The sequence below is a fragment of the Lissotriton helveticus genome, chromosome 2_1 (assembly GCF_964261635.1).
Source record: "Lissotriton helveticus chromosome 2_1, aLisHel1.1, whole genome shotgun sequence".
In the NCBI taxonomy this organism is placed as follows: Eukaryota; Metazoa; Chordata; class Amphibia; order Caudata; family Salamandridae; genus Lissotriton; species Lissotriton helveticus.
In genome coordinates, this window is record NC_136059.1 from 1537056177 (window position 1) to 1537069042 (window position 12866).

Here is a 12866-nt window from a genome sequence, read left to right on the forward strand (position 1 = left end):
AGTTTGGCAATTTTATTATTTAAATACATATATTTTTCTTTTGATAATGTTGTATATATAGCAGTTTTTTAGGAGTATAAATATACTTTTTTTTGGATACAAAATGTTTAGGTATTTTTGTGATAATATATACAGATGAATTCATAAAAAACAAATAACACACACATAAATGAGCATAAGACAAGAAAAGCGATGGAGGCAAAGCGGTAGATGACACACTACCCGCGTTTCGGCTTGGCAGCCTTTATCAGGTGACCCATCTTTTTGCAATAGATAGCTCAAGATGTGAGGAATTGGCTTAAAAACATATATTTCGTTAGAGCTGCATAACCCAATAGATGGTATTAATAACTTATTCAATGAATTTTTAGGCGAAAACGATATAGAAAATACACGTCCTTAAAATGATGATGACGATGTATAGACCTTGCTCCTCGAACAGTGATGCTGTCTCAAGATGGAAACGGCATAAGATAGGTAGAACACAGATAAAAAAGTATATTTATACTCCTAAAAAACTGCTATATATACAACATTATAAAAAGAAAAATATATCTATTTAAATAATAAAATTGCAAAACTAATTTATGGAGTTGGTGAAAAGTCTGTATGTAGTGGGCTATAAAGTATAGATGTATGTCCCAAGTTAGGTTTATTTAACTATTTACTAGCTATAGACCTTTCCAAACCAGTAAGTTTTCCCTATGTATAGCTAGTGCATTCTAATATAGGGGTCCCCTACTTCCTAAACAAATTACATAAGATTAGGGCACAATAAAGTTCTGGACTCTCTGTCTCTGTACTTGCTGTGTCTGCATCATGTTATTACCTTGACACTGCACAAATCCACCATTCTGAGCCTGACTCTAATTTGCCATGTTACCATTATTGAAACGAGATTCCCTCTTCCAATGCCCCAACTTGTCGCCGATGTGGCAAGGATTTGACTTTTTCAAAGTAACCACTTAAATCCCTGTACTGGGATCAGTTGGAACACCATGACCTATACATTGTAGTTGAAACCCATTTCCATCTTGCATCACAGGAATGCCCTGCTGATACACTCCCTGCATCAGATCAGCATTCCCAATAAACTGTTGATTCAGACCACGCGATGCAACTTTCATCTGTGCCATCATCAACTTTTCTTTCAATTTCTTATGTTTAACTTCAAATTCATTGCTGCAGTATTTAGCATATTGCAGTATCTCATCAATGGGATTACTCTGCCAACAAATCAAATGCTGCTGAATCATCGAACTAATCACAGATTTCAATCCATGCACAACCCTATATACAACATTTCCCATGTCTTTAGTTGCAATAGTCTCAATCAATCAATCAATAAATCAATCAATCAGGGGTTTATGAAGTGTGCTACTCACCCGTGAGGGTCTCAAGGCTCTTGGGGGGAGGAGCAGCTCCGTATCAGTCGAAGAGCCAGGTCTTGAGGTCCTTCCTGGACATGTGTAGGGTCGGGGAGCGTCTGATGTTCACAGGGAGGTCGTTCCAGGTCTTGGCCGCGATGTAGGTGAAGGCTCTTCTGCCAGTTCTGTTTCTGCTGATGCGGGGGACCTCTGCCACGGCGAGTTCAGTAGTGCGGAGGTTCCTCTTGGGTACATGGAAGGATACTCTCTTGTTGAGGTATTTGGGCATGATGTTGTTGAGGGATTTGTAGGAGTGGGTGAGGAGTTTGAAGGGGACCCGCTTCTCCATGGGGAGCCAGTGGAGGTCTCGTAGGTGTTGGGTAGTGTGTTTGTGGCGTGAAATCCTGAGGATCAGTCTGGCTGCAGCGTTCTGGATGGTTAGGAGTCTCTGTAGAAGGGTTCTGTTGATTCCAGCGTATAGGGCGTTACCGTAGTCGAGTCTGCTGGTTATGAGTGCTTTGGTGACGGTCCTTCTGCAGTCGGAGGGGATCCATTTGAAGGTGTTGCAGAGGATGCGTAGGCAGTTGAAACTGGTAGAGGCGACGGCGTTCATCTGGCGGTTCATGGAGAGGGTGAAGTTGAGGATGATGCTGAGGTTCCGTGCATGGTCTGTAGGGGTGGGGGGTTGAAGAGGTGGGAGGGCCACCAGGTGTTGACCCAGGCGTAGGTGCAGAGTCCGAAGATGAGGACCTCGGTCTTCTCTGAGTTGAGCCTCAGACAGCTGTCTTTCATCCAGGCTGCCACGTTCTTCATTCCTTCCTGGAAACAGAGTCTAGTGTCTTCGGGCTTTTTTGTGAGTGAGAGGATGAGCTGGGTGTCATCGGCGTAGGATACAATGCTGAGCCCATACTGTCTGACGATGGTGGCGAGGGGGGCCATGTAAATGTTGAGGAGTGTGGGGCTGAGCGATGATCCTTGGGGTACTCCGCAGTTGATGTTGGTGGGTTCGGAGAGGAAGGGAGGGAGTCTGAGTCTCTGTGTTCGGCCAGAGAGAAAGGAATGGATCCAGTCGAGGGCGGTCCTTGTATCCCTGCATCGTGAAATCTGGCTGTGAGTGTGCGATGTGAGATGGTGTCGAAGGCTGCGGAGAGGTCTAGCAGGATGAGGGCCGCAGTGTGTCCCTGGTCGAGTAGCATGCGGATGTCGTCGGTGGCTGCGATGAGTGCAGTCTCAGTGCTGTGGTTGCTGCGGAATCCAGACTGGGAGGCGTCCAGGATGGAGTTCTCTTTGATGAAGGCGGTCAGTTGTGCGTTTACGAGTCTCTCGGTGACTTTTGCCGTTGAAGGGGAGGAGAGAGAAGGGCCGGTAGTTTTTCAGGTCTGTTGGGTCGGCCGTTGGCTTCTTGAGGAGGGGTTTAACCTCCTCCCGCTTCCAGTCATCTGGGAAGATGCCGGACCTGAAGGAGGCGTTGCTGGTCCGTCCTAGTTCAGGTGTGATGGCGGTGGCAGCCCTGTGGAATATGTGCAGTGGGCAGGGGTCTGTAGGGGCTCCTGAGTGGAGTTTCTTCATGGTCACAGTGATGTGTTCTACGGTGGCTGTCCAGGTCTCGATGGATGACTTATCGGTGTCGTGGGGGGTGGGTGGTGGTGTCCGGCATCTGTTCGCTGAAGTTGTCGTAGAGGGCCTTGATCTTCAGATGGAAATCTCTGTCCTACTATAATGCTTAAATGCCTGCAACAGTCTCTCATAATAGGCATGTATTGTTTCTTTGGACTCTTAAACTGTTCTGTAAATCTTGACCCAATTAATATCTTTAGGAGATATTTTCGATTTCAAAAATGTAATCACCTGATGATACTTTTTCATCACCACTGGTGATGGAGCATGTGAAATGGGATGTTTCAATCAATCAATCAATCAATCAATCAATCAATCAATCAGGGGAATTGTAAGTGCACTACTCACCCGTGAGGGTCTCAAGGCTCTAAGGGGGAGGGCTACGAAGATCTATCTAGCCGAAGAGCCAGGTCTTGAGGGTCTTCCTGAAGGTGTTCAGGGAGGGGGTGAGTCTGATGTCTACCAGTAGCTTGTTCCAGGTCTTGGCCGTAATGTGAGAGAAGGATTTTCCGCCTGCTCTGGCTCTGTGCATGCACTGGGTTTCGGCCAGTGTGAGGTTGGAAGATCGAAGGTTTTTTTTGGGGTACATGGAAGTTGATTCTGTTGTTTATGTATTTGGGGCCGTTGTTCTGTAGGCATTTGTAGGCCTGCATGAGGATCTTTAAGGTAACTCTTTTCTCCACGGGCAGCCAGTGGAGTCTTCGTAGGTGTTGGCTAATGGGTTCGTGCCGGGGGATGCCAAGGACGAGTCTGGCGGCAGTGTTCTGTATTGTCTGGAGTTTGCGGAGTAGGGACTTGTTGATGCCAGCGTAGAGTGTGTTTCCATAGTCCAGTCTGCTGGTGATGAGTGCGTGGGTGACTGTCTTCCTTGACTTGGGGGAATCCATTTGAAGGACTTGCGGAATTTGCGGAGGGTGTTGAAGCAGCTGGAGGTGACGGCATTGACCGGTCGGTTCATGGTGAGTGAAAAGTAGAGCACGATGCCGAGGTTTTTGGCATTGTCTGAGGGGGTGGGTGGGCTCCCGAGGGCGGTTGGCCACCAGGTGTTGTACCACGCTGAAGGGGTGGTTCCAAGTACGAGGACTTCTGTCTTCACTGCGTTGAGCTTTAGGCAGCTGTTGGTCATCCAAACTGTGACGTCTCGCATGCCTTTCAGGAAGTTGAGTTTGGCGGCGGTGGGGTCTTTGGTGAGGGAGAGGATGAGCTGGGTGTCGTCCGCGTAGTATACGATGTTGAGGCCGTGTTGTCGATGGCCGCGAGGGGGGTCATATAGATGTTGAAGAGGGTCGGGCTTAGTGATTACCCCTGTGGGACTCCACAGGGGATTTTAGTGGGATCGGAGAGGTAGGGTGGCAGTCTGATCCTTTGGTTTCTTCCGGTGAGTAACGATCAGATCCAGTCCAGGGCTGTTCCTTGTATGCTGGCGTCGTGCAGTCTGGCGATTAATGTTCGATGGGAGACTGTGTTGAAGGCCGCTGATAGGTCACGTACAATAAGGGCTGCAGAGTTGCCTTGGTCTTGGAGGGTGCGGAAGTCATCTGTGGCGGAGAGTAGGGCGGTCTTCATGCTGTGGTTGCTTCGGAATCCGGATTGGGAAGGGTCGAGGATGGTGTTCTCTTAAATGAATCGCGTTAGTTCCCTGTTGACTGTTTTCTCTGCAACTTTGGCTGTGAAGGGGAGGAGCAAGATGAGCCGGTAGTTCTTGAGGTCGATGGGGTCAGCTGAGGGCTTCTTTAGCAGGGGCCTAACTTCTGCGCGCTTCAAGTAATCTGGGAAGGTGGCTGTTTTGAAGGTGGTGTTGATGGTGTGTTGTAGTTCGGGTGCAATGGCGGCAGCGGCTCTGTGGTAGATGTGATGATGTCTGATTGTCTCCTTCTCGGGATAATCCACAGAAACTTTGTATTTGACCCACAAATCACCTGGAACCACAATTTCAAATAAGGTGTTGAAATCAGTCCACAGAACCTTTCATATCTTTACAAACTGATCAACCTGTCTGTACCATTCCACTGGGATCTCACTCAGTTTCGGGAAAATCATTCGTGAATGATGTAAGGTCAGTCAGGGTATGTGGATATACCCTCCACTAGGCACTTCTCTCAATGGAAGCATTATTGTATATCCTCAACCTCTTCCTCAGTTCCAGACGGAGGTAGTTCTAATTTAACTTTCTTTGGTTCCTTTTACTTTGCCCATCTTCCTTCCCACCTATCCAACTCACTCCAATGTTGAACATAGGCAATTAATTCTTTGATCTGTAACTTCATTCCTGGTGGCCTCATGTTAGCGAGATTACGGTCATTAACGCTTAAATGGGAACTTTTCTATAGGGCTTTAGATTTCTGCAAATCGAAGTCATATCTTGCCAGTTCAGACAACCTTTCATGAGCTTGTCCAGCATGTTTAGTAATGTCTTTACATGTGAACAATAGCTCATCATCCCAATATACATTTAATTGGGACATATCAAGAGTTCCGAGTATCATTTCTTCTAATTATATTTTCAGTTTAGCTACATCTATTGTTCTTTCCCTCTCTGGGACATAAGTATCCCTTCCACTTGTTCTGGGAATTCTACTACTAGTCGGGGTGTCTATACCTATGAACCAATCATCAAGTTCTCAGGCAGTAAGACCTAATTGTTCTACCGGAGTATTGAGAATTATCTCTCTGCTAAATGAACCACAATTTGCAGGTGGTGAGTTAAAAAGGGACAGATTAGAACTTGGCGAACCTAAAGGCATTTCGCTCCTGGGGGTACTGTCATTAATGCTAGGCAGTGCATTCGTGTTGGGCATGAAAAAGGTTGGTGATCTTTCAGAATACCTTCCAGTCATGTCAAACCCTGTCTGAATTAATGTATGGTCTGCACTCCGAGAACATGGGGTGGCCAAAGTATGTTTAGTATTACCTACCACTCCTTTATACAAAGGAACTTCGGGCCCGATTGTAACAGGAATAGTCAGTGCATCAAGGGCATTTAAAGCAAGTACATTCGAAGGGGCTAGCATTTCTGAACTCTCCCCAATTGGATTAGAATTTACATTTACTGGTGTCGTAGGCACATCAAAAATATCACCAGTTGCCCCTAGGGAATCCCTCCCAGCGGACGCCGTTGATAAATTTCTTGCGGATCTCCCACCACAGGGGATCTCCGATGAGGAGCGCAGTCGTCTCGAGCTTCCACTGTCCGCAGAAGAATTAGGGAAGGCCCTTGGAGAATTTAACGCAGGGAAGGCCCCAGGGCCCAACGGGTTCCCGTGCGAGTTTTTTCGAAAATATAATCTCCAGTTAGGGGCACATTATAAGAAGGCGTTGGATGTTGCTAGGGAGTCTGGCCACCTACCGAGGGATTGGAGGCATGCCGAAATAGTGGTCTTTTGCAAGCCAGGGAGACCCCCCAAACGTCGTGAATCATATCGCCCTATCTCACTTCTGAATGTCGAGGCGAAGATCCTGGTCAAGGCCCTCGCCAACCGCCTCCTCCCGTTAATCACTACCCTGGTCCATTCGGACCAGGCCGGTTTTATGCCACACAGAGCTACAAGACACAACATTAGGCGGACCCAAGTGGCATTAGAAATGATGCGAGCCACGGGAACTCAGGCGGCGCTTCTGTTGGCTGATATAGATAGAGCCTTTGACTCGCTGAGCTGGGTTTACTTACACGCACTCCTGCCTCGCCTGAATCTTGGACCCCACTTCCTCTCATATATGCGGCTGCTGTATACAGACTTGTCGGCGTCTGTGAGAGTGGCCGGCGCAGTCTCGGGCACCTTTCCTATCGGACGGGGGCACCCGACAGGGGTTTCCCCTCTCGCCGTACCTGTTCGCCCTTGCCATGGAACCTTTAGCGGCGTGGGTACGCATAGACGCGCAGATGAAGGGCTTTGAATGGGAGGCTGGGCCGTCTGACAGGATCGCGCTCTATGCTGACGACGTGCTTTTCTTTCTCACAGACCTAAATAGGTCGGGACCGAGAGTCCTTGAAATTATGCGGGTATTTGGAGAGGTTTCGGGGCTCCATCTTAATGTGCGGAAATCCACTTTATGGACCCTGGGAGATAGTACGAAACTGGGTAACTGGGCATCGGCTCTACAGGGGGCGACCGGGGGTATTAAGTACCTCGGGGTGTTCCTAACAGACATACCTGGAGTCTTGTGGGAACGCAACGTCGTTCCGGTCTGGGACCGGGTCCGGTCAGACATGAAAACATGGTCCCGTATGCCCTTGAATCTATATCGGCCATTTTCAAGATGGAGGCCCTCCCTCGTCTGCTCTATCAGTTGCCTAACCACCCCTACCCTGTCTCGCCGCAGTGGTTTCGCCAGGTTAATTCGGCACTAGGCCGCTTTCTTTGGGCAGGGGGTGCCGTACGTGTGGCACTCCGCACCTGTTTCCTTTCTACGTATTGCGGCGGCCTAGCGTCGTCGGATATCCTATCTTATTATCAAGCGTCTCACTTGTTAGTATTAAATGAGTGGTGGTATGGAGATCGGGGTGACCCGGCTTATGCCCTAGAGAGATTTTTGATGGAACCTGACACTATACATACGTTATTGTACTCGGCGGGGAAGAGAAAGAGGCTCCCAGTGGTTACACAGGTGGTCTTTCAGATCTGGCGTCGAGCGCTTAGCCGCATGGGATGGTGGAACAGGCTAACTGAGGAGACCCCGTTGTGGCAGAATGGCCGCTTGCCGGCTTTGGCGGCCTTGCAGTGGTTCCGCGGTTCGGATACAATAGGGATCTCGGCGCTGGGCCATGTCATGAAGGGCACGAACCTTAAAGCATTCCAGGACCTGAGGGACGAATATGACATGCCCCAAACTCAATTTTTCAAATACTTGCAGTTCCGACATGCCATTTCCCTTGCCCTGGAGGGACTAGACTCCCTACCGGAATTCAGTCCACTGGAAGCTAAGCTATTCATGGGGGAACTGGAGGAAAAGAAAATATCCCGCATCTACCAGTCACTGGTTACCCATTGCTCCCCCTCTCTGGACAAACTGCGGACCATCTGGGAGAGAGACGTGGGAGAACTAGATGAAGAGGGTTGGAGGAAGGCTCTAGCTGCTCCGAGGGAAGCGGCCATCGCCGTACGATTGTGCTTCATCCAATTTAAATACCTACACAGGGCTTACTATACTAGAGAGAGATTGTGGCGGGCTGGTTTGATTGCTTCCCCCGACTGTCTGAGATGTGGCCGGGAGGTGGGCACCTTCCTGCATACGGTATGGTCTTGTAGGGCATTGGAGAGATACTGGACGCGTGTATGGGATTGCTTGGATGAGGTGTTGGGCTGGAGGCTCCCCCGTACATCGCAGCTGGGCCTTCTTCATGTCTTGGAACAAGTGGGTGTTAACATCTACAAACGACACTTACTGCTCCGAGGCCTTACGGTAGCCAAGAGGGATGTGGCCCGCGCCTGGAAGGACCCTAGGGCTCCCCCGATAGAGGTGTGGAAACAGGGATTACATTACTGTATGGGATTGGAACGTCCAGTGTTTGAGGCCCAAGGCTGCCCCAGAAAGCACTACAAAATATGGAAGAGATGGGCGGAGTACAGGGGATTGTGGCTGGAGCCGCCGCAACAGCGGGATGTCGCTGATGAACAACTGTTTTGAGAACCGGGGTGAGGGAAAGAGTGCATCACCAATTTCATAATGACTGTTTTGCTTGGACCTGTGCGGACATCGTGAACGGGGCTAGGGTGGGATCTGGGAGGGGGTAGTTCTTACGGGGCAGGGGGGGTGGGTGATTTCCGATAATAATGTTTTATTTTGACTGCTGTATTGATTGCTATTCTTTGCATTTTGATCTTATACTCACAGCCCCTCCGGTGTTCGGAGTACTGTGGATGTCATGCAATCTTACTCAAAACAACAATAAAAATCTTGTTCTGAAAAAAAATATATATCACCAGTATGTGCAGTACTCCCTTCTCCAGTCTGGGTCACATTGTATGGGGATAGATGGTTTAACAAAACTTTGGCTATAAAATCCTCATTTGAATCGCTATCACTGTCCTCAGCTGCATTCTCTGCATCAGCTGCCTCTTTCTTCTTGTTTTTATCCTTTTGTTCACCTTTCCATTCATCCTCACTCGTTAATGCAGGACATAATCTAGTTCTCTTGATCATCTCAGTTCTTCAAGTCTTTTGTTCTGCATCCCAACTAGCATCCACACAAGTGTGTATCACTTTCTTGACGCTTCATTGAAATCGCTCTCTCTGTTCCCAAGCATTAAATGCTTCATATTGTGTAGGTCTAGGAGACCGTTTCAGGTCATACAACGTCCTCCTTAAATGTTCAATGTTTCTCAAATTAAATGTGCCATACGAGGAAATGTTAAAGGACCATCTTTCTCAGTGATCTTGTACAGTTGTTCAAGCCAAATACATGTGTCAAGACACACGTCTATTGCAATAATATGACCTGGCGTATCTTCGGGTGGTGTCTCTTCCCCCTTTCTAACAGGCACAGTCACATCTCCCTTCATTGATATTGATATGTATTTTATAAAGTGTGATAAATGCCCAAGGGGATCTTGATGCTAACTTAAGAACAGGTAGAGAGCACCAATGAAATTCGGACTTACAGACAAGCCGAAAAGAGCCACATTTTAAGTTCTTTCCTGACATTAAGTAACTTTAACTGAAGTTTGGAGTGTGTTCCATGATTTGCAAGTAGAATACGCAAAGCTCCTGTCTCCCCATGAAACTTTTTTACAGTTGGATACTACCAAAGCGCTGGATGCTACAGAATGCAGGTTTCTTCTGGGTACAAACCACTTGAAACTTCTCTGCAGTGGTTTTGGACCAATCTCATAAAGGGATTTATGCACCATATAAATCAATTTAAAGGCCACCCGCTTCTTAATCAAAGCCAGTGTAGTTCATCTAACAATTGTGACTCTGAGTGAGACTTAGGTATCCTCTTTAAGAGATGGACAGCAACATTCTGTATAAGACACCGTTTATTAACTGTGCAGACCCTGGTAGAGAGCATTGCAATAGTCCAACCTAGACAGCACTAAATCAATGATCACTGATTTTTGTAGCTCATAAGGAATAAAGGGAACATTTTCCTAAGCATTTTTAAAATGAAAAAGCAGGACGAGGTTAGTTTGCTGACCTGATCCCCCAAAGTTAGATTAGAATCAAACAGTATACTTAAGTTCCTAACTTTAAGAGAATGCCTAGGAAGAGTACCAAGAGATGAAGGCCACTTGGATGAGTTCCAGAAGGAGATGTCCCTACCCAGGAGGAGAATCTTGGTTTTGTCAGAATTTAGCTTAGGACAATTAAGCCTCATCCACTTGGCGTCCTCACACATACAATTGTTGAACCACCTAGCAACCTCTTCTGTATATTTTGAAATTGGCACAATAATGTGTGTATCGTCTGCATAGGCTGTAAAGAAGCCAAAGGATTTAATCACTTTTAACAATGGGGCCACATAAATATTAAACAGCATAGGGCCCATAGATGATCCCTGAGGCACACCACAGGGAAACAAGAAAGATTTTGACCCGAAGTCCCTGAGACAAATGGACTGTTCCCTGTTGGAAAGAAAATAATTAAAAGGTCAAAATTTGGCCCGTAGATCCCAATATGAGTTAAATGATCGATGAGGCACCATGCTCACCGTATTGAAAGCCGCAGAAACAAGGAGTATCACAGCCGCCTTCCCACCATTGTCCAAGATTGTTCGGATTTCTTCTGAGGCTACCACCAGTGCCATTTAAGTACTGTGGTTGGATCTAAAATCATGTTGAGCTTCATCAAGGATTTCATACTTATTTCACACTTATTCAGGAATTCTAAAAAGGACGATGTTGAGATGCCTTTCAAGAATTTTGCCACCATGGGCAGAAGATTAAAAAAGTTTTTTTTCAAAAGGGGCTGTATCAAGGCCCTTTTCCATTCCTTGGGAAATTGAGCAGAGGTAATAACGCAATTCATTAATTTAGTCAGAGTGGGAGCAACCTTCTGATCTAAATCCTGGATACGTTTTGAAGGACAATGATCAGAAGGCACATCTGATTTAGTGAGGGCAATGAGTTCAATCGTCCCGTCTTCCGTAAGAGGCAAAAACCCGCTAAGATCCTGATTAATGAACTTATAAATAACTTCACTGGAAGGGTAACACTGACTAATAATATTCAAGTCAAAATCATTATAGACTTCCTCGACCTTGTTCCTAAAAAAGTTAGCCAAACCATCACATAACAACTGACGGGGTGTGCCATTGAAGTGGAGATGGGGCCAGAAAGCTTTTTGCCCGTTTTGAACAATTCTTTAGCAGAGTTTTTTGCTGAATTAATCTTATCGGTATTTAGGTTTCTCTTTAATAATCAGATTTTTATAATCATGTACTAGTTCTTTATATTTCGTCATTTCCATTAAATTATAGCAATTTCTCCAAATTCTGTCTAGTCCATTGCATTTTTGTTTTAAATTTCCAAGATTAGAAGAAAACCATGGTGCAGTGGGTTTGGTTCTGTAACTTTTAACTCGTTTTTAAAGGGCCAGTTCTGATTCAGCTGCACTGATCCATTTCTTATAGTTGGCCGTATCAACATTGGGATTGTTAATCAAGTGGGGTTGGGTGGGGGCCAGAATACTCTAAAATGCCTTAGTGTCCACTTTGTTACAAGCCAGCGTGTTAATTAATGTGGCAATGGCAGTAGAGGTATTGGGAACTAAAGCATTTAAACTAAAACCAATGGCCTTATGTCCATGGTTATGACTCATGGGATTAGACCTTGTAGTGCTTTAAAGAATTTCATTTTCGTTCAAAATATGCAAAATTCTCAAATTACTTTTCATTTTAACCAGGAAATGATTTTTCATCCACAAATCTCTGATCGGCGATTACAACCAACACTAGTGCGGCTCTCAATGATAGATCCAACCATTACTAGCGCAGCACATTTTGACGTCAATCTCACTCCTTGCAGTAGGTCAGCCTCCCTTGCAAATCTCACCAGCCCGTTTTCTCAGCAATTTACTCACAAAACAAATGCAAGCAATTTTAACAACTAATTTCCTCTGCTCCTTTAATGAAATTTAAGATATTCATATACACTTAAACCAATTTGGAGCAACACTTTCTGACCTACTTGACATTCACTTCAAATGAAACCTCAACCAGCCGGGTCGCACGCGGGTTGATACAGTTCCTCCCTGTCTACTGAGATTCACTACACCAACCACACCTCACAATCACAAAAAGATAATGTCCCCATCTCAAATCTGTAGACAACATCTCACGACCAGCACCAAAACACAGCAGACAACTACACCTGTGTCTTCTATGCTGATAACTTATTTTTACATATCTATCCCGAGATCTTAGGCCGCGACAGACCCGATAACCATTTCAACTTCTCTGCATCAAGCACCACATTCAATCAACAACTTAAAACTTCTCAGCAGAACATCAAACAGCCACTGCAAAATACTGCACTCTAAGCATTAGCAATTGCAATATGTAACCCTATTAATACGTGCTCTGTTACAAATTGTTTCCGAACTGCTGGAACTCTATCATTCCTCTTACCGAACCATGAGTTTTAGGGGTTTGGACTGGTCTTGGACAATTTCAAAATGGGACACCCAAACTAGCTCACTTCAAGGAGAAACCATCTGACAAGTTACCAAGTTGATGCAGTGCTTTGGGCCAACCTTCTTACCATTTTTTCTCCCATTAAACTTTTTTTCCTGCCTGAGAGGTGATGGGAGTTAACATTACATCAATCATTTTCAATTAAGAGTGTAACCCATTTGGCTACACAATAAGGACCAGGAATTTGTGACTATAGTTAAGAAGGTTTATTAAAAGTTAGCAGTCAAATTAAGGTACACAAATCTTGGCAC

At 46.0% G+C, this 12866-nt stretch overlaps 1 pseudogene; it reads right to left on the reverse strand.

The window, feature by feature from the left end:
- Positions 1-965: 965 nt before the first annotated feature.
- LOC144820281 (uncharacterized) lies at positions 966-5024 on the reverse strand (annotated as a pseudogene).
- Between the last annotated feature and the right edge of the window lie 7842 nt (positions 5025-12866).